Raw genomic sequence first — 6,231 nt, forward strand, 5'->3', positions numbered from 1 at the left:
CATATCTAAATTTGTCTGGCAGGGCAAAAAGCCCAGAATTAAATTTAAGATATTAACGGATTCAAAGGAAAGAGGGGGGTTTGCCCTGCCAGACTTTAAACTTTACTATGAAGCGGCAGCTTTCTGCTGGCTGAAAGAATGGCTACTTCATGAAAACACAGACATTTTGGATTTGGAAGGTTTTAATAACATTTTTGGGTGGCATGCATATTTGTGGTATGACAAGGTTAAAGCACATAAAAGTTTCAAAAATCATATTGTCAGAAAAGCACTATTAAATGTCTGGGTCAGATATAAAGATTTGCTGGAAAATAAAACTCCAAGGTGGCTGTCGCCAATGGAAGCTAAGGCAGTTAAAAAGTTAAATATGGAGTCCAAGTGGCCAAGATACTGGGAAATTTTGGAAAAGGAAGGGGACAAATTGAGATTGCAGAGTTTTGAGAAATTAAAAGGGAAGGTGAGAGACTGGTTGCACTATCATCAAATAAATGAAGCGTTTAAACTGGACAGTAAAATTGGCTTCCAGGTGGAAAAATCAAAATTGGAGACAGAACTGTTAGAACCCAGTACTAAGAATTTGTCCAAAATGTACAATTTGCTGCTGAAATGGAATACACAAGATGAAACGGTTAAATCGGTCATGATTAAATGGGCTCAGGACATTGGTCATAATATTTTGTTTGCTGATTGGGAAAAGTTGTGGACCACCGGGATGAAATTTACGGCATGTAATGCCTTAAGAGAAAACACTATGAAAATGATATATAGGTGGTACATAACCCCAGTCAAGCTTGCAAAGATTTACCATTTGCCTGACAATAAATGTTGGAAATGTAAAGAAACTGAAGGTACATTTTTTCATCTTTGGTGGACTTGCCCGAAGATTAAGGCATTCTGGGAAATGATCTATAATGAACTTAAAAAGGTATTTAAATATACTTTCCCCAAGAAACCAGAGGCCTTTCTCTTGGGTATTGTCGGCCAAGGGGTGTTAAAGACGGATATAACTTTCTTTATGTATGCTACAACAGCAGCTAGAATACTCATTGCGAAGTACTGGAAGACGCAAGAGCTACCCACACTGGAAGAATGGCAGATGAAGGTGATAGACTACATGGGCTTGGCAGAAATGACGAGCAGAATCCGAAACCAGGGAAGAGAAGCAGCGCAAGAAGAATGGAAAAAATTCAAGGACTATTTAAAGAAATATTACAAAGTTAATGAAAGTTAGAATGATGATGGAATGGAAAGTAAATGGTTACTATTAGTAATGGTTAAGACAAGGAGAATAAGGAAGAATAGTCTAAATTTAAACTAAAATAAGGGAAGATTTGCTGAACAATCGATAAGAATTTGGAATACAGAAAGGGGAGGCATGAGGAAGTCGGGGAAGAAAGGTATAAGAAATTAGGATATGAAATGATACATGTTTTTTGTTCTGGTTTTGTCTTTGTATGTTTATGTTTGTTGTGTTGTGTTTATATGGAAAAAATAAAAAAAAATTTTTTTTTTTAAAAAGGAATTTGATTCTGTTTGCATGTCAAGGCAAATCTGAATAATTCATAATTTCTGGAAATATCAACTTCTGGGGGAGCCTTGTAAATGTGGTTTTCCAGTTTGGTTCTTGGTATATTAATAGTGAAATACAATTAAGAAGAAGTATATTAATAGTGAAATAATTATTAAGCTCTAACTTAACATGATTTTTTATTCATAACAAACTTAATAATGCAAACACATTGGCAGTTGGCAATAACAAAAGTTCCTTTAGAAAACACAATTTACAAAGACTCATAATCTAGTCTCTAGAAATTTGCTATAATATGAAATAATAATAGGTGTAAATATATGATGCAAACTACTAATAATTATAAATAGCTTTATTAATATGTAATTAAGTGTTATAACCTATACAGTGCAATTGTAGCTAACGCAATGCATTTTTAATATAATATCAGTATCACCATAGTAGTCTACGCTGTTCATTGGGATAGCTGACCTTTGTACCCTGTTACAATTAGTGAGTGTAAAAGACGGTATTTCTAATACTATACATGCCTGTACATCAAAAAATTATTTAACAGGACTAATTATATTAATGCATCTACCCAATACCCATTCAACTGTATAATTTTATCATGATTTATTGTATACTGTGTATACAAACAGTACACAAACATGATCTAAATTACAATACTTTCCTTGCCTTTGCCAAAGCAAAGTCACTGATGATATCATCGAATGATAAACTGTGTAGCTTGTCACTTTCTATGCACATGAGGCTGAGGTAACATAATTTATCTTGAGACATATATATAGAAATGAGCAAACCAGAGATATTTTAGGGAGCAGGCTAGCAGGGGGGGGCATTGCTTACATCATAGCAGCCTACACAACACAAAACACTGTTGCTGTATGTAGGTTTTATTTTATTTGTTTTTTTATCATATTTTGGAAATGTACATCCAGTTGCTTTTTCCCTTTAAAGAGAGTGGGGTCCTAAGCTGTAGCTTGTTTAGCTTATATGTAAATCCAGCATTGGTCATGCTTGCCACATGACCTGGAAAGCTGTGGACAAACGCCGGTTCCCTTGCCCCGAAGTGAGATGAGCTCCACAGTCGCCTTTGACCAGACTTAACTGTCCAGGGGTCCTTTACCTTTTTACCTTTGAGATGGACCAATGGTCTCACTTGGTATAAGGCAGCTTACTGTGTTCCTGTATTGTGAATATTTGTGTGGCAAACAAAGAGTTAGAAAATTCTCTTATTTTACAGCCAGTTTGATTTCCTTTAGTCTATGCATTTGACCTTTAATCAGATTCACTGTCTGTGCCTTAATGGAAAATCTAGGCATCCTGAGCCTCTTTGATTGCTGACATTTAGAGCTGAGGATTTGTTGTGTCTAGAGCTTGATCAGACAGTTGAGAAGAGCTGCTTAGGTGGCAGCACTGATTTTGAAGCCCTTGGGTTCAATTTTCCAAAGAGGTAACCATGCAAAAATGATATAGGAAAAGTATTAAATAAAATAATGTGTTTATTGCCAAGCATTTTCCTGTTTCAATTTTTAGGCTTAAAACAGCCATTTCAGTGGGATATACATACTATATTTTTCTGTGTATGACACCCCCCCTATATAAGACATCCCCTCTTTTTTGGGACTCCAAATAGAGATAATTGGGGGAGATTGCCCCCGTGTACAAGATGACCCCCACTTTTTAGCATTACTGTAATTTTAAATAAAAACCTAGTCTTATACACAGAAAAATACAGTATATATATTCATTCATTCATTCCTGGCAAATCTTCACCTTTTAAAAACCGTGCTTGGTGCCATTGTTTCCTTTGGTGGCTACTTCTTTCTCTTTGCTGAATGGATCACCCTGGCCAATCAGGCATCACTTACTGAACATTTTACAGAACAAAAATTATAAAATGAAATTTATATTTTTTGCAAGGAAAAACTGCATTTTGGCATTCTCTGGCAATAGAGATGCTCTTTGTATTTGAAGGGCATTGCCAGCCGAGCTGAACACACTTTCAAATGGCACATTTGTTCTTGGGATACCCAAAAACGTCTTTGCAAGCCCCTTCAACATTGGGAAGGATGCCTGATGTGCCCCCCACCACGTCAGGGGGCAACCATCAATGTCCACTCTTGGCATGGCCATCTAGGAGAAAATGGGCAGCATAAGGAGGTGGGGGGAGACAGAAGAGGCTCAAAGGGCACAGCAGGGGGCATTTTCTCCCCTTTTACTCTGAAGCAACTTGCAAGCCAGGGAGCATCTCAAGAGTGTATTTCCTTTCTTACGACTGGGGAGAGGAGAGCTGAAGGCTCACTGTAGTATAATAATAATAATAATAATAATAATAATAATAATAATAATAATATATTATTTGTACCCCGCTCATCTGGCTGGGTCTCCCCAGTCACTCTGAGCGGCTTCCAACAAAGATTAAAAATACATTAAAATGCCACACATAAAAAGCTTCCCTAAATAGGGCTGCCTTCAGATGTCTTCTAAATGTTAGGTAGTTGCTTATCTCTTTGACATCTGGTGGGAGGGCGTACCACAGGCTGGGTGCCACTACCAAGAAGGCCCTCTGCCTGGTTCCCTGTAACTTGGCTTCTTGCAGTGAGGGAACCGCCAGAAGGCCCTCGGCGCTGGACCTCAGTGTCCGGGTAGAACGATGGGGGTGGAGACGCTCCTTCAGGTATACAGGACTGAGGCCGTTTAGGGCTTTAAAGGTCAGCACCAACACTTTGAATTGTGCTCGGAAACGTACTGGGAGCCAATGTAGGTCTTTCAAGACCGGTGTTATATGGTCTCGGCGGCCGCTCACAAAGTTAACATGGGGTTGGCAGCCTCCCGTGAGCTGCTTCTGCCCCAAAGAAAGGCACACACAATGAACACTGGGTGATTCGCCCCTTTTATTCTGAAGCAACTTTGAAGCCACAATCACACACACACACAGAGCGCAAGCAAAGCACTGCAGGGCACACGGGGATGAAGAAACACGGGGATGAAGATATGGAGCTAAAGAAGCCTCTCTTGACAGCTCTGTGCCCCTCCAGGAAAGTTCCTTGCCATGGTGCCATGGCTCCAAACAAAGCATCACCTGGGCACACCAACAGAGGGGAGAGGGAGTCTGGGAGACAAAATCACCCCCCCCCCAAGCAGTATAGTTTTAACAAGGGGCCAGCTGCAGCCTACAGAAAACAGTGTGAAGTGTCAGCTGGGTCAATGAAAACCTGAGTGTTTTTTGCTGGCTGGTGGCTGCTTCTTCACAAAAACAAACACACCAGACACCCCACCAACGGGAGGGAAGAGGGAGACACATGTACACACTCGGGCACCCACAAGCAGTACACACACGTCCCAGCCTGGCGCCTGTAAGAAGAACCTGGAGGGAAGAAGTCCCTGCTTGCAGGCTGGATGGCCAGGGAGACGGAGAGCTAACCGGTTCTCAAAGCTCTGCTGGGCGATTTTTGAATCAGTGATTTGTAGCTATTTCTTGTTGCTGCAGGAGGGAGGGAAGAGCTAGCTGAGGTGGAGTTAGCAAGGGCTGAACACACAGGAAGAAGCATCAGTTTTCTGGTTTTTCCAAAATTGTGATTTTTTTAATATCACACAAACAATATGGAATAAATTGCAAAGTCATTTTGTAAAAAACGGTTATCACAATTTGATCTAAAATCCGATATCATGATGATCACGAGGCTCCAAAAATAACAGATTGGCAAATCAAATTACAGGAATTGGTGGAGACGGCTCAACTGACTAGTAAACTCAGAGGAAACTCAAAGCAAAAATTAGCGGAAAATGGGATGTTTATAAAAAATATGTTCAAAAATACAATAATAGTTTTGACTCCGTGCTAGCATTCGAGTGATAAAGGAACTAAAAGGAGGTGGACAACAATTAAGGATTTATTATGTTTTCAGAATGTATAAAAAAAATTATATAGAAAGGTTTATTGTTTTGTGTACATTCAAATGTAAGATAAAACATATGCAAAGGGACTTGACAGGAAGTCAAAGTTGAAGAAAAGATTTTGGAAGATACCGTATTTTTTGCTCTATAAGACTCACTTTTTCCCTCCTAAAAAGTAAGGGGAAATGTGTGTGCGTCTTATGGAGTGAATGCAGGCTGTGCAGCTATCCCAGAAGCCAGAACAGCAAGAGGGATTGCTGCTTTCACTGCGCAGCGATCCCTCTTGCTGTTCTGGCTTCTGGGATTCAGAATATTTTTTTACTTGTTTTCCTCCTCCAAAAACTAGGTGCATCTTATGGTCTGGTGCGTCTTATAGAGTGAAAAATACGGTAAAAGGGGAAAAATATTTACTTTCATTATTATCATTTTCGGTGTGGGTGTGGGTGTCTGCACATATGCGTGTTGTTGTATGCAATGTTTGGGAGGAAATAAGACGGTAAATAACAAATAACAAACTAAATATCGATGTATGTAATTTTTATTTCTTAATTATATTTAGTGGTAGTATGGCTGTATTGTTTTTGTAACATAAAACCATTCAATAATATTTTTTTTTTAAAAAAACCCCGATATCAGGTGATATATTGATTTATAGCACAGCCCTACTGACAGTATCCATCTTCTTCTTTGGCAGACAAGCTACATATACACAAAGATCAATCAGAGCCATAACCTATGAAGACAAAAATGTGGCATTTCCGCCAATTAGTTAAGCAGCTTCCTGTGCACGTGGGGTTTGG

The sequence above is a fragment of the Podarcis filfolensis genome (genome assembly GCF_964270895.1).
Source record: "Podarcis filfolensis genome assembly, chromosome: 5".
NCBI lineage: Eukaryota > Metazoa > Chordata > Lepidosauria > Squamata > Lacertidae > Podarcis > Podarcis filfolensis.